The sequence below is a fragment of the Ambystoma mexicanum genome, chromosome 12 (genome assembly GCF_040938575.1).
Source record: "Ambystoma mexicanum isolate Mex_15411 chromosome 12, UKY_AmexF1_1, whole genome shotgun sequence".
Lineage (NCBI taxonomy): Eukaryota > Metazoa > Chordata > Amphibia > Caudata > Ambystomatidae > Ambystoma > Ambystoma mexicanum.
Genome location: NC_090936.1, coordinates 1,236,960,029 through 1,236,974,219, shown reverse-complemented (window position 1 = coordinate 1,236,974,219; position 14,191 = coordinate 1,236,960,029).

The window sequence follows — 14,191 nt, the reverse complement described above, 5'->3', positions numbered from 1 at the left end:
GTGGCCTAATGATGGGAGCTTGGAATTAACACACATATAACACTTAGAATCAGTCTTGCTATGCAAGAAAGCCAGACCAGCGGCGTTCGACGTCATGAGAGACTGGAGGAAGGAAGCTAATCTCTGTCTGAGTAGAGAGAAACACGTGCGCATACATAAATCAAATACAGAAAAAGCGCTAGAACGTGATGAGCATCAACAGACAGAGGACCTTAGGCGAATGGACAGGGCTTTCCAATTAGGTGTACAGACAATATATCCACAACAAGATTTGCATACATCAGATGAGCTAATAAACAAAATCTTGAACAAGCGAAGAAATGAATGTCCTCAAAGTAGTAATGACCCAATTGCTCCTCCACCTTATCTACCTCCTCCCATTCCCGCTATTCCATCTGCACCATCTCCCCATGTGCCCATGACATCATTTCCTCCACTGCCGTTGTTGCGTGAATTAGCAACCGCTTTGGCAGGCAGCTCTACAGAGATGGGGCCTGCGCAAGGAAGCAGTAGAGTAACTCGTAGTACGGTTAGCAAAGACAGGAAAGAGGAGCTGAGAGCTTGGGCAGAAACATATATTGAAGGTGGCGATGAGGGAGCCGTGCAGAGTTCCATGTCTGACTATAGAGGGCTTGGCGAACAGCAGGTATTGTTAGAATTCATGGAGGATTATCTTGTGGAAAAGTGGAGTGATTTCACTGACACATTGGCACCGCAAGAGCTGCGTGATCTAATTGTTCTTTCTCGTTTGCGGGATAATGCGTCGAAAGTACGAGAACATGTAGGCCGACTATTTGTATTTAAGAACGAGCTTGATCAATTGCATAGAGAAATAATGCAAAAAGATAAACGCCATGTGTCATATGTTCAGCAATGATTCTTGCCGCCGTTAAAACCTGTTAGTGAAGAGATGAGAATTTGTACGCGAGAGGCGCTTAGATGGATTACGGATGCTGCCATTTCCCCAATGCAAGTGCATGATGCGTTTAGTCAGTATACACTAGAGATGCAGAGAAAAGCATTGCAGGTCATGGTTGAGTATTTGCAAGATGAATATTTGAAGAATAACACATGTTGTCCCACTGATTTAATGATGATTTAAAAAAGAGCATTTTCGCCTGAAACTGGAATGACTGCTTTTTCTCTTGGTTTAGCTTTTTTGCTTAGCAAACAAGCAGATATAGAATCACCTAGTTTGCAATTGAGAGAAGTGCCTCCTACGTTTGTCCGAAAGTAGAAATTGCTGCCACTGATGGAAATCCAGCGCGCACGATAGAAGCCCATTATACAGCGCAGTTTGTGCATGTCCCTTTTTCTAGACAAGAGGTAATTAACATTGGGCAGACAATCCCTGATCTTAGGAAAAATCCGTCAGAATTCTATAAAGAAATTGAATCTGTTTTGAATTCCTCTGTTTTTACATTGAGTGATATTGATTTATTGTTTCCTGTGATTGTTCCTGTAAACATATGGAGACAGGTTAGAAATATAAATGATGTGGATATATTGGGTGATACATGGGAGAATTTGACTAGAATTGATGGGGAGAGAAAGGATGGAGAAAAAACGCTGCCGGTCATGTTGGCCTTACCAGCGCGAATAGTACAGAAATTGAAAACTTTGATACCCGAGAAGAGAATAGTTTGGGATAAATTAACTGCTTGTTTACAGGGCAAAGATGAAGGAGCGACTGATTATTGTAATCAATTTGAAGAAGTATTTGCAGATTTCAGTGGTCAAGACTTGAGTACTGAACACGGGAAGAGATTGTTTGTTGATAAGTTTGTGCTAGGGTTGTTACCGAAAATTCAAAATTTAATAATGACATCTGAAAGTGCATGGCAAGCAAAAACACAAAGTGAAGTATTACACATGGCCCAATATTATGAGAACAGACTAAATGCAGAGAAGGAGAAAGAAATAAGGGACAAAGCGAATTTGAAAACAAGAGTATTAATACAGCAAGTAGCAAATAATAATAGAGGTGACGGGAATGCACAATCCAGAACCCAATTCTCCAACATGCAATGTGGTCCAATAGGGATTAATCAATGTGCCTATTGTAAACAAGAAGGCCATTGGCGAGCACAGTGCCCGCAGATACAGAATCGCAATGGGACTTTCCCGAGAAGACAGAATAGAGGTCGCTCGGGAACACAAGGACAGAATAGGAACGAAAGAGCACCACAATTTCAGAATAACCAGGGGAATCAGAATCAGAACCAACAACAGCAAAATAGCACAGGAGATGGAAATGTTTTGGATAATCAGTCCAATGCATATTACTCTGGCGACTTTACATCTGATGATGTACTGTTTTACTAAGACAGCCCAAGACGAGGGTTGGAACCAGTATCTATTCCCGTGGACCAGAAAGGGCCCTACGTAGAAATGAAGGTTGGGAATAGGGAACACATTTTTCTAGTGGACACAGGTGCACAGAAATGTTCAATTGACCATCACCTGGTTCCAGAAATACCACTGTCAGGGCAGAATAATGTCTCAGTAGGGTTCTCAGGTACACCAGTAATCAGTCCAGTGTCACAATCAGTACCTATAACACTAGGTCCATTCACCGAGTCTTGCCCATTCCTTTTGACAAAAAATTGCGGGGAAAATTTGTTGGGTTTAAATTTACTGAAGAAATTGAATGATGTAGTGTATTTGACAATATCACCACAAAAGACTCCTGTCTCACAATTTTGATCTAAACCATTTCCGACTGATTTGAGTAAAGTACCGACTTGTATATGGGCAGTGAATGATAACGATGTTGGTTGTTTAAAAGTAGAGCCAATGAAAATTGTTTTGAAAGAAGGAATTACATTGCTGCGTATTCCACAATATAAAATTTTGGCCGATGGGGAAAAGGCATTGAAATGCATTGTGTCAAATTTGATTAAAAGAAACGTAATTGAAGAAATTTCCGGTAGCACCTGCAATAGTCTGATTCTTCCAGTTTACAAGAAAGGAGGTAATGACATACCATACCGTTTCATAATTGATCTGCGCGGATTGAATAAAGTTGTTGATCGACAATTTCCATTAGTCCCAGATGTGACTACAATTTCGACTATGATTCCAGCTTCTGCATTGCATTTTAGTGTTGTAGATCTGAAGAATGCGTTTTTCAGCATTCCAGTACATCCAGACAGCAGATATTTGTTTGCTTTTACTCTAGGATGATGTTCATTTACATTCACATGAATTCCGCAGGGTTACACTGAAAGTCCGAGTATTTACAGTAGAACATTTAAGGAACAACTAGATATGCTAGATTTACCAGCAGGTTGTGTTTTGTTACAATACATAGACGATTTACTGATAGCAGCAGACACAGAAGAAATTTGTAAAGAAAGTACAGTTGCACTATTGACACATTTATCAGCGCATGGACACAAAGCATGTTGAAGAAATTCCAGTATTATCGAAAGGAAGTAAACTACTTGGGCTACCTCCTTTCGAAGGAGGGAAGAAGATTGACACCAGAAAGGGTAGAAAGCATCTCTGATATGCCTATTCCAAATACGCAGAAAGAAGTCAGGTCTTTAATTGGCATGGCTTCATATTGTAGGCAGTGGATCGCAAACTTCTCCATGATTGTGAAACCAATAGTGGCATTGACAAGGAAGGTTGTTGCCCTGCCTTTGCCATGGAGCATGGAATGTCAAGAAGCATTTGACCTGCTCAAAGCTGCATTGTATTCAGATCCAGTTTTGGGCACACCAAATTATGACAAGAGCTTTAAGTTATTTGTGCATGAAAACAATGGTTGTGCTTTGGCTGTTTTGACTCAGGAACAAGGAGTGAGAAATAGACCATGCAGTTACTTTTCTTCCATGTTGGATCCTGTTGCATGTGCTTTGCTGTGCTGTTTTCAAGCTGTTGCTACAGCTGCCGCATCAGTAAAACAAATCGAGGGTATGGTTTTAGGTCATGCTTTAACCGTCATGGTGCCCCACGCAGTGGACGTTCTTTTAAATAGAATGCAGATGCAACACCTTACATCAGCCAGATTAACACGGTATGAAATAGTCCTATTTGCACCGCATATTCAAATTATGAGGTGTTGCGCTTTAAATCCGGCCGAGTTAATGCCTTCTCCCAATGAAAAAGGGCGTGGAAAAGAATTCCCCCATGATTGTCTAATGGTTACTGAACAAGAGACGAAAGGAAGAATTGATCTGACAGATACCCCACAGAAAGAGGTGCACGCCCTTGGGAGTCAACCAATTTCTTTAATTATGTTGCTAACCCTCGGTGTGACTTATACATAAAAAACACAGCAATCCTTGGACCAAAAAATTATACATGGTCCAATTCTGGCTATGTGTTAAAAACACACAATGGATAATCTTCCCAAGCTCATATATTGCTTCGGTATGAGTCAAGTGGATCAGGATATCACCCCAAGCCTAAAATCGTCTACCGGTTTCAGTGGGGACAGTTGGTTTGCTGCTTTCTTCAGGACTATAGAGATAATTGTCATGCTCTATACATTCACAAATGGAGAGTAAGAACTATTCTCTGTCTTGGGATTTCTTTTTCTGGATCCGGCGTGTTCCACTTTTAGATGGGACATCTCATCTGAGTAACAGCTCCCTGCAAGGGAAATATACACATCAGGGGCCTTGAAGTCTATGACTATTATGCTTACAGAACTGTTCTAAAACGTGTTGTTTCTTACCAATATCTGTCGTCTGGGATAGTGGCCCATCGATTCAAATTGTTCTGTTCCTCTCTGGGGTTTCTTTGTTCTCTATGTCTATGTCTATGTCTATGTGTTTGTAACGCGCCGACAGCCCGCGGGCATCAGGGCGCGGAGAACATCTGAGAGAAGAGTCTTGTAGATCGCCATAAGAAAAAAAACAGTTCGGGGAAAGAACAGGTGGTCGTCTAGATACTAGTGGGAGGTCCTGACATATCTGGAGGTTATTGGAAGAGGTATGTTTTCAGAAGTTTCCTGAAGTTACCATAATTACCTTCTAATCTAAGAATCCCTGGGAGGTTGTTCCAAAATTTGGCTGCTATGAATGGGAAGGCACGGCCCCCCCCTGCTGCTCGTTTCACCCTGGGGATAACCAGGAGGCCTGAGTCGGCTGATCTCAGGTTTCTTCTAGGTGTATAAAGTGCGAATTTCTCTTTGAGGTATCCTGGCACCATGCCATATAGGCATCTGTGCACGATCGTCATGGCCTTAAAATGGACTCTTTCTTCGATTCTGAGCCAGTGAAGATCTTTCCTTGCAGCCGATATGTGGTTTCCAAATTTAATTTCCTTAACAATACGGACTGCCTCATTTTGCATGACCTGGCAGCGATGCAGCTCTTTCTTGGTGGCCCCCACCAATAGTGCATTGCCATAATCGAGACGGGATAGTATGATCGCTCTTGCGATGTTAGCCGCGTTTGCTTCACTTATGTAGGGTCTTATGGCTCTCAGCAAGCGCAAGTAGTAAATGTTGTTTTTGTGTAAATGGTTTACTTGCGCTTCGGCCCCTACTGAGGCTTCTACCAACATCCCAAGTGTTTTAACTTGGGGTAGGACTGAAATTTTGGCATCTTTTATACTGAAAACCTTGTATTGATCGCCTAATTTGGTTCTGGCATGCTGAGCTCCAAAGATCATGAGCTCAGTCTTGCTGTTGTTGAGGCACATCCAATGCTTCTGCATCCAGATATCGATGGTTTTATATACCTCTTCTACTTTCGCACTAGTGTGTAGTCTCCCGTCATTTCAATGACCAGCTGCGTATCATCGGCATAGTTGGTGAAAAACACACCAATGTTTTCCAATAATTCACACAAACTACGCATGTAGACGTTGAAAAGCAGAGGGAACAGACTGGCTCCCTGCGGTACTCCACATAGGATGAGAGCTGCTTCTGAGAAAGTGTCTCCCCAATGAATGCGTGCCCTCCTGTCACTTAAGAAGGAAACTATCCAGGCCAGTGCTGTTGGAGAGCAGCCTATGGTTTTATCTAGGGCCTTTTGTAGTAGTTGATGGTCCACTAAGTCGAACGCTGCGCTAAGATCTAGTAGCATGAGCATCCCAGACTTGCCCCGTTCTATCAGCTCTAACATGTGGGTTTGTAGGTCAAGCATAGCTGACTCTGTACTGTGGGCTGTTCTAAAGCCCGATTGCTGTGTGTGTAACATCACCTGTGCTTCCACGTGTTGTTGTAGCTGATTAGTGGCGATTTTGTCCAGAATCTTCGAAACAAAATTGGAGTTTGTTATTGGCCGTAAATTGCTAGGATCTTTCGGATCTAAGCCCGGTTTTTTGACCAGAGGGGTTATTGTAACTTTTTTAATGCTGTTGGGAATTTTCCCTTCGGAAAACGAGGTGTTAATTATTTTAGTGAGAGTTGGTGCAAATATTTCTTTATTATACAGAATAATTTTTGTGGGCAGGATGTTCTCAGCACATGATGTAGGTTTCATTTTAGCTAGTACCTGGCAGAAATCTTCCTCTGTTATGGCTTTGAACTGGAAACTGTCCCTATTACCTGGTTTAGGCTCTGCTGTGGAGCAAATTTCAATACTAGCGGATTCCCTTGCTTGAATTATATTAGTTCTGGCTTTTAGAATTTTAGCTGCAAAGGCTTCTTGTACTTTCTCACAATCTTCTTTAGATGGATTATGTGGTACTGAGAGTGCTTTTGGCTTTTCAAATGACTTAAGGATATCGAAAAGTTTACTCGTTGAGTTAACGGCTGACTCTATTTCTCTGTTGTAATAATTGAGTTTGGCATTTTTGACTGCCTTTCTGTACTCTAGGTCCTTGCGTTTCCAGTCAATTCTATTCTCTAGTGATTGGTTCTGCAGCCATGTTCTTTCTTTGGCCCGTTTCTCTTGTTTCAATTTATTTATTTCATCATTGTACCATTTGCCGTGATTGTTATTTTTCCTGACTAGCTTATTTGTTGGTGGGGCGTGCTTGTCCACTAATTTTTGCAAGCCGGAGGTGTATTTCTCTAGCATGGTCTCACAGCTATCATTTTCTGAAAAAGATTTCAGGACTTGCTGTAGGCACGGTGCCAGAACTTCTGGCCCTAGATTCTTGAAATTTCTACTCTGAATTCCTATATGTGGGTTTTCTTGTCTTTGGGGTGGGGGGTCTAATTTTAGTTCCAGGGTAACTAGACTGTGATCGGACCAGATGCATGGCTCAGTAGAGACATGTTCTGATTGTACATTATTGGTACACACCCAGTCCAGCTGGTTCCCTTGTGGTGTAGTCGGGTCATTGTTAACAACATAGAAACCTGTGTTATTCAGGGCTTTTTCTAGTGCCAATGCCTCTTTGTCCACCGGGTCCCCCCTCCACCTATTCATGTCGCCTACTAGTATGGTGGCGGAGTTTGCCGAGGTTAATTTATTGATTTGACTGACTACCTCATTTTGAAAGTCTGAGGTTAGCGCTGGGGGCCTATAAACCACAACAATATTCAGACAATTGTTGGGTGTATAGGTCAGTTTTAATTGAATGGACTCACAGCCCGTACATTCAAAACTGGCTTTAAATAGGTGTAATGCTTCTTTTGCTATGACAGCCACTCTCCCTCCCTGACCCTTATCTCTATTTTTGTTGTATATGATGTATCCCTCTGGGACTGCAGTAGAGACCACAGGCCCAATAGGCTCCTTCAGCCAGGTTTCTGTTAGACAGATGAAGTCCAGGTCCCTCTGTTTAATGAGGTCATGGACGTTTTGGGCGTGTTTGTTTAGGGAGCGCGTGTTTAACAGACCTATTTTCAGTCTGGTGTTGACTGGTGAGCGGTTCATACTCTGCTTCGTTTTTTTTGCCAGCTGTTTTGCAGGATGCTTTATACTTTCTGTAGCGTTTGGTTGGGATAGTGTTTGGGAGGGTTGCTGACAAGTGGTGCTGTCTGGCATGCTACTCGGCGTGAAGGGAAAGTATCACCCCGAGTGTCTTACTTGGGCCTACCCAATGGGTACAGTGCTTGCTTTAAGAGGATTCAGGGGTACTTCAAGAAATGCTAAGGTGTGCGGGAAATAGCAGGGGAAACATGTAACCAACACGCTTACCTCTGAAGACCTCCCAGCACCTCCTTGCACAGACTGAAGCAGACTGTGCCTGCCCGTGCGCGCCGGCGCGTTGATTGTAGTTCTAGTCAAAAGAAAACGCGTGCAGAGGGCAGCGTTGCTAGAAACTGCTCGCTTTCCTACAGCAACGTTAGGAAACGAAATGCTTAGCGGTCTACACAAATGTACATGCAGCTAAATTAAATGCAAGTGCATTTAACTACTGAGTAAGTGAGAAACCTGTGGTCAATTGTATCTATATCTGGTTCTTAAACTGGTGAATCTTTTAATCATTGTCTCACTTACCGTCACTTGGTTTTTTCAGTGCACGGTATTCACATCAAATCGGGTTCCTTCGCTCTTCTTATGTGTGGCGGAGCTGTCATTCCTGCGGGATATAAGTGAATGATGTTATGAATGTCCCGCTTGTCTAGTGTTAGATCAACTGGAATTGAGGGATAGATACTATACCCCTCAAGATTTTATACTGCCAATTCTAATGGGAACGGGATCTGTATAATGTGTCATTATCGATGTGTAGTGTAGTGTCCCTTGGAAAATAATACACAGCTAGGCATGGTCAAAGTATTGCTCCCTGTCAATCTCATAATTCGGATCTACATATAATACACTGCCCATAATGATGTAACATATTCCAAAACATGTGAACTAACGTATGCCTGCCCCATTGTTGACAGTCATAGTTATTCTTAATGTGAAGAATAGCAGAGAGTGAGCCGGGTTGTTGGCAATATGTGTCCCGCAAAGTCCCATCTCACTCCTTTGCTTAGACTAAGTTGCAGGCAATATATATTTGCAGTGTTTCTCTGAGCCACCCATTGTTTACATCTGTACTGCACGCGGCATTTCCCTAGATTGCAAAACACGCCGCGTGTATTACGTGATAGCATACTGTTATCATCCTTGTTTATATACCATATATACAAACAATAAGCTAAACGGTACATCCAGCTTCTCTTTAGTAAAGGCGATTGTTCTCTTACCTCGCGCTACACGTTTCTCTCTGGGCCGGTTCCATTCACTGATTCTCAACACGGCCGCCATCTTATGAAGGGATACTTATACCCTTGATCATAGCTGCTAGTCCTTTCTTTATTTTGATGTTAATTCACTTTTTCATTTGTTTTTGAGCGAAGCGCCTTTTTTGATATTGTGTTCTCTGATATGTGGTTCAACTGACATAACGGTACCTAATCGGGTGCCTATTTTTATTGCAAGTAGATGTTTGATCACAGTCTTAGACTATTTGCAATAAATATTTCTGTTTACTATTACCAGTTATTTACATCCATATACGGGACTCTATAAATGCAAATTGGTCACACTATTTTAGTCAGGTGAGTAACATATATAATTCCATATTGGATGTGACATTGGTCACTAGTTATAATTGCTGGTCCTATCTTTATTAATTAGTGATTGGTAGTGAACTTCCTTAGTTGTCATGATTCTGGTTCCCAGTGTTTGCCTTAACTGCATATACCTGTTACAGTACCAGGTATATGACAGTACCAGGTATATTAAGTACCTCTTCTCATTACCAGTCATTTCACTATTCAATCACAGTGTGGAGTTGTTGTATACCATATTTGTTAGAGTATTATAGCCTGTTGAACTTGTCACAGATTCCCGGATTACCATTAGGTAGAGGCCACATGAATTCCATTAACTCATTCTTTTGGACCAGTTTCTTAAAGGGCTCATTTCTGTACAGCTAGTGTTTGCCAGCATATACCTTCATTAAGACCGGTGGTATGACTTTTTAATCTGAAGATCCAGAGTTGCTCTCGTTTTAGCAGCATGCCTGCTAGATCACCACCCCTCCGTGGGGTTTTAACTTTTTCAAGGATAGTCCAGTATATGTCATTCTCGGAATGCTTGTGCAATAGATAGTGTTCCACTAATGGTGGATTGGTTTTTCTTGTCCTTATGTTGGATCAATGTTCCCCTATTCTTGTTTTAATTTTTCGGGTTGTCATTCCGATGTAGATCTTATTACAGGGGCATTTAATGAGATACACTACATTGGCGGTGTTGCAATTCGTCAGCGTCCTTTGTTGCCAAGGTGTGTTCCAGCCGATATCCACTGTTGTCAATCGGTCTGTAAAGGGGCAAGCTGCACAGGTTCCACATGATGTGTGTCCTGTCGGTTTCGTTGTATTCCATATCGTTTGTTGGTTTTCATTTTCTTCCTTATATGTATGTACCAGGATGTCTCTGATATTACGCCTCCTCTTGATGGCAAAGATTGGAGGGTTCAAAGTATTTTCTCCCACGTTCAAAATGGGCCAGAGTTTCTTTGCTTCTTTCTTTACTCGATTAATGATGGGGGAATGACTGAAGACAGCCGTAATCAGGTTATCATCTCTTTTTTTCTTCGGATGCTGTTCCAATGTTGTTGTTCTTGGGATGTTAAATGCCCTTTTCTTGGCATGTCTTTTTATCTTGCTGGGATAATTTCTTTCTTGCAACTTTCTAGCCGAAATTTCTGCTTGGGTGTCATACTCCGTTCTTGTGGAGCAGTTGTGCCGAAAGCGTAAAAACTGTCCAAAGGGTAAATTTTCTTTTAAGGATCTCTGATGGAAGCTGCTGAATTCCAATAACTAATTGCGATCCGTAGGTTTCTGGTATACTGTTGTTTCAATTCTTGTTCCTCTTCTCACCAGTTTCAAATCTAAAAAGGTTGCTGTCTCTTTTCTGGATTCGGACGTGAAGTTTAAGTATGGATTCTGAATATTCAGCCATTCTGTAAACTCTTTCAGAGTAGCTTCATTACCTTCAAAGAGCATCAGGACGTCGTCAATATAACGTCTCCAGCTCAAGATGTTTTTAGAAAGGGGTTAGTTTGATGGTAAATGACTTTCTCCTCAAATTCAGCTACATATAAATTTGCTATGGCTGGAGCAAATGTTGCCCCCATGGCTGTCCCGGAAATTTGTTCAACGAATCTGTTATCCAGCAAGAAATAGTTCTTTGTCAAAGCCATCTCTGCCAGTTGCATGATAAATACAATTGGTATCTGTATTTCTGGTCTCTTAGCATGTAGCACCTTTTCTATGACTTTCAATGTCTCGCCCTGTGGTATCTTCGAGTATAAAGATTCTATATCCATCGTTACGATGTAAATATCGTTGTTGGGTATACCAGGTTTTCTAGATAGTTAAGGACAGCAGTGGTGTCTTTTGTATAGGACTTCATATGCATCACCTCGTCTTTTAGAAAAAAATCTGCAAATTGAGACAGGGGTTCAAGTATGGAGCCGATCCCTGACACAATTGGGCGTCCTGGGATTGGTATTATGTTTTTGTGAATTTAGACGACAGATATTAGTAAGAAACAACACATTTTAGAACAGTTCAGTAAACATAATAGTCATCGACTTCAAGGCCCCTGATGTGTATCTTTCCCTTGCAGGGAGCTGTTACTCAGATGAGATGTCCTATCTAAAAGTGGAACACGTCGGATCCAGAAAAAGAAATCCCAAGACAGAAAATAGTTATTACTGTCCATTTGTGAATGTATAGAGCATGACAATTATCTCTATAGTCCTGAAGAAAGCGGCAAACCAACTGTCCCCGCTGAAACCGTTTGACGATTTTAGGCCCGGGGTGATATCCTGATCCACTTGACTCATACAGAAGCAATATATGAGCTTGGGAAGATTATCCATTGTGTGTTTTTAACACATAGCCAGAATTGGACTAAGTATAATTTTGTGGTCCAAGGATTGCTGTGTTTTTTATGTATAAGTCACACCGAGGGTTATCAACATAATTAAATAAATTGGTTGACTCCCAAGGGCGTGCACCTCTTTTTAGTTTTTTGCAGGAAAGTAGTGAGCCAGGATAGGGCGAGTGCCCCCTTGGCTGTTGCCTGGGTAAAACCAGGAACAGATTCCTTTTCTGTTTAGGGACATTAAGTTAGAGCTAAGGACACAAGATATAGATTTAACCATTTTTAATAAAATTGATTCTGCTCATGTTGTGTTAAAATATATTGGGGGGAGACAGAACCCAGACACCAACGTAACTCCTATTGTATTGACTACCCCACAGAAAGAGCCAGATGGAGAACTGTATTGTGACAGTTCTTGTTTTAAATTACCTGATGGTACATCAACTGCTGCATGTGCTATCACGACACTGAAGAGTATTGTAGAAAGCAAGTGAATCCCATACAACTCAGCACAAGCTGCAGAGATAATAGCGTTAACCAGAGCATTTGAAATTTCTGAAAACCTGAATGTAAACATATATACTGACAGTCAGTACGCATCTGGGGTGGTACACAATTTTGGCGACTATGGGCTGAGAGGGGTTTTCTGACATCACACGGAACTAAGATCCATAATGGCCCTTTGATAGTGAGACTGCTGTCTGCACTTGCGCTTCCCAAACAATTAGCAATAATGAAATTCGAAGTGCAAAAAAAAGTAACATGTGACGTTGGAAAGGAAAACGCATTTGCAGACAGAATTGCAAAACAAACTGCCACTGATTTACACACAAAAATGTACATTGACAACTGAAAGAGGTACCTTGCATGGTAGATAATGGAATTGCCACAGTTAAAGAAATGCAAACAGAAGCCACTGCAGATTAAATAAAAGCATGGTCTGAGGGTCCAGCAGAATTAGACATTGAAGGTTGTTGGGTGGACAAAAAGAATAAAAGATGGATGTTGCCAAATGCCTATGTAACGGCAATGGTCATTATGGGCCATAGTCCAACACACATATGTGCTAAGAAAATGGTCCAACATCTAGACACAGTATGGCAGAATCCGCACATTAGATAGACTGCTGACAGGCTGGTTCAAAATTGCATGACTTGTCTGCAACATAACATTGGAAAAGGAACAGTGACTCCAGTAGGTAGTTTTGCTCCCCCCTCTATGCAATTTGAAGTAATCCATTTTGATTTTATAGAAATTGAAAGGTGCCAAAACTATAAATATGTCCTTGTGGTGGTCTGTGCATTTAGCAAATGGGTGGAGGCTTATCCCCTAAAAGATTGTACAGCTATGTCCACAGCTAAAGTGATGCTAAAAGAGTATTTTTCACATTTTGGCTTGCCACGTGTCATATGGACAGACAACGGTCCGCACTTTATTGCAGCCGTGATAATACAAATTTGTGCAGGCCTCCAGATTGATAAACGATTCCATTCGGCCAGGCACCCGATGAGTGCCGGTTTAGTGGAACGCCAGAACGGTATTTTGAAAAACAAGATTAGTAAGATATGTGAAGGGAGTAAGTTGAGATGGCCCGACACATTGCCGCTAGCTTTGTTGTGCATGTGAACCTCTGTAGAGGCAAAGAGCGGACTCTCCCCCTCTGAAATAATAATGGGGAGACCAGCAAATGTTTGGAATGCTCCACAGCCAAAACGTTTAAAAGACATTGAACACCCTTTGCTTATTACTTACTGTAAACAGTTAACTCAAAACTTGCGTTTGATTCATCAGCAGGTGCAGGAGGCTTTTCCTATCAGATATACTGGCCCAGGGCATTGTCTGCAGCCTGGCGACTGGACCCTTGTTAAGAACTTTGAGAGAAAGTCTTCGCTTGCACTGCAATGGAAGGGGCCCTCTCAGGTGCTCCTGGCCACACAGACTGCAGTCCGAGTGGATGATCGTAAGTCATGGATCCACGCAACACACACAAAAAAAATTCTGTTTCCTTTGAAAGAGCTGCCTGATCTGGACGCCGAAAGGAATACAGCTGCACTTGATCACAACAATACCATAGCCAGTTCTCTGCCAGAGGTGCTTGCTAAGCCCGAGAAAGGGCCTGGGGAGATTGCAACAAAGATCGAAAGGCCAAAGGTGCCTCAACATTGTCCGGCTGCTGTCGCATCATCACTCATTGCATCGCAGGCTGGCACTGATTCTGCATCTGGAAATGAGAGTGCATTGTTCATCGATCATACTGTACCTGGAGCCATAAGGTACAATCTAGGTTCTCAAAATCGGAAGTGTTCTGCGTGTTTGTTTTGCCTCTGTTCCCCATATGGATGAAGTGGGAAATGGAGGCCTAAGGAAACGGAGTGTATGAGCTGTATCAATCTGCATCAAATTGAAATCTCTGAAACACGGTTTCCCTGTGCTACCTTTGAAAAGTG